This window comes from Montipora foliosa, chromosome 1 (assembly GCF_036669935.1).
Source record: "Montipora foliosa isolate CH-2021 chromosome 1, ASM3666993v2, whole genome shotgun sequence".
NCBI lineage: Eukaryota > Metazoa > Cnidaria > Anthozoa > Scleractinia > Acroporidae > Montipora > Montipora foliosa.
In genome coordinates, this window is record NC_090869.1 from 44,086,716 (window position 1) to 44,089,215 (window position 2,500).

Below are 2,500 nucleotides of genomic sequence, written 5' to 3' on the forward strand. Positions count from 1 at the left end.
TAAGGAGTCGGGACCAAGGGCCTTGATTGTCAAGTTTAAAGATTACGCGACCAAATCTAAAGTCATGAAAAACAAGAAGAAGCTAAAGGGTAAAAATGTATTTGTAAATGAAGACCTGACTTGGAGTAATCAACAATTCCTAAAGCACGTGCGACAAGTTTGTAAGAATCAGGGTTATGTTTTCACTGCCGATGGTTATATTTTTGTTAAACTGACGGTATAGGAAATCGCATTCTTAAACTTTTTTTTTCTGGCGGTATCGCTTCTTCGTTTTCAAAGTTAGTTAATATATATATATCTCTTTGTCTTCTGGTGTTTTTCTGTGTCAATGGAAGTTTGCAAATGTCATTCCGCTGTTTAAAAAGGATGATCGCCAGTGTAAATTGAATTATCGTCCTGTGTCCCTTTTGTGTTCTTTGTCTAAGATATTACAGAAAATTGTCTTTATTAGACTTTACAATTTCTTACTTGAGATTGGTTATCTCAATCGCTTACAGTCTGGTTTCCGCCCTGGTGACTCGACGATAAATCAATTAATTTATCTGGTGCATCAAATTTACCAAGCTGTTGAGGATGGGAAGGAAGTGCGTATGGTTTTTTTGAATATCAGCAAGGCGTTTGACAAGGTGTGGCACAAAGGTCTTCTTTATAAGCTTAAATCAGTAGGAATCAGGGGAGCTATGCTTAGCTGGTTTGAAAGTTATTTGTCTAATCGTCAACAAAGAGTGGTTTTAGATGGGCAGTCATCTGATTGGCGCCAAGTTGAAGCAGGGGTTCCTCAAGGTTCGGTTTTGGGGCCTCTGTTATTTCTTATATATATTACTGACATAACAGATGAAATTCAGTCAAAATGCTTACTTTACGCTGATGATACTTCACTTTTTGAAGTCGTTGATTCACCTGGTAACACTGCGTTGATGTTAAATAAAGACCTTAAATCCATACAAAGGTGGGCTACGAAATGGCTTGTTACAATTAATCCTAGTAAAACTGAATGTATGACGTTTTCATCTAAACGGGTAAGACCGCTGCATCCCGACCTATTTTACAACGGAAATAACATTACTGAAGTTTCTAGCCATACCCACTTAGGCATAACGCTGTCTTCTAACCTGACATGGAGAGCTCACATATTTAGTGTTTATCAAAAAGCTAGTAGAAGATTAAATATGTTGAAAGGAATTAGGTATAAAGTAGGCAGGGACACACTCAGAAAATTGTATAAGTCGGTTATCAGACCTGTTATGGAGTATGCTGATGTGCTTTGGGACGGCTGTACTGATGAGGAAAGCGAACTCCTTGAATCGGTTCAGTATGAAGCTGGGAAAGTCGTCACAGGTGCTATGCGGGGAACAAGTAGGATTCTCCTTATGACAGAGCTGGGGTGGGAGGAGATGAAAGTTAGACGCGATATTCATAAGCTTATTTGTTATTTTAAGATAGTAAAAAATTTGAGTCCACCTTATCTTAAGGATCTGCTCCCAGCTAGAGTCTGTAGAGAACTCATTTTACCCTTCGATCTTCTCAAAATTTTACTCTTTTCCCCGTGCGCACAGAGCGCTTTAAAAGGTCTTTTTTCCCTTCCACAACTAAATTGTGGAACGACATTGATTTGGAAATTCGTGAATCTGATTCAATTGGCTCCTTTAAGAGAGCGTTAGTTAATTATTTTAATATTCCAAAGTATTTTTCGCCTTTTGATTATGCTCTTGACAGATACTCTTCCGTAATTCATACTAGACTGCGGCTAGGCGCTTGTGGTCTAAATTATTATCTATTTAAGATCGCTGTTAAGTCTTCACCAATTTGTAGCTGCGGCTTTGACAATGAGACTATAACTCATTTCTTTTTACAATGTCCTAATTATGCTGCCCTCAGATCTGATTTGCTCGCTGCTGCTGCTCGTATAGCTTCTGGTCAATATTCTGACCAGCAAAAAGTTGAAGTTTTTCTCTTTGGCTCTTCTGACATGTCAAATAATGAAAACGTTGAAATCTTCTCTCATGCCCAGCACTTTATAAGAGAGTGTAAACGTTTTTCTTTTTGTGGTCATTATCATTGACCTAATTAACTTAAAACTGTCTTTTTTGACTTACTTTGTATCCCGTGCCCGTGTTTGTTTTTTTATGTGGTAATTAGAATTTTGGTGTAAGCCCCCCGTGATGAGCTCATTTAGCTCTTGGGGCAAACATGTATATAAATATATATGTTAAAAATAAAAATAAAAAAAAAGCGTAAGCAAAAAACGAAGATCGGAAATCGAAGAGCTAGAGGCAAACTGCACAGCAATCGCCTGTACAGTGTTACCGACAGCGGCTCCTTAGGCTGAAGTGGGCACACAAGCATTCTTTTGGCCCCTTCTAAAGCACACCTTACTCAGAGGGATGGCTAAAGGACAAGCCTCGATACCAGCCATTGCGTGGCCCTACATAATAGCATAAACGGCATATTCAATAGATGATACACCGGTGTTATTCTAAAACGAACGTTCAGCTAATTC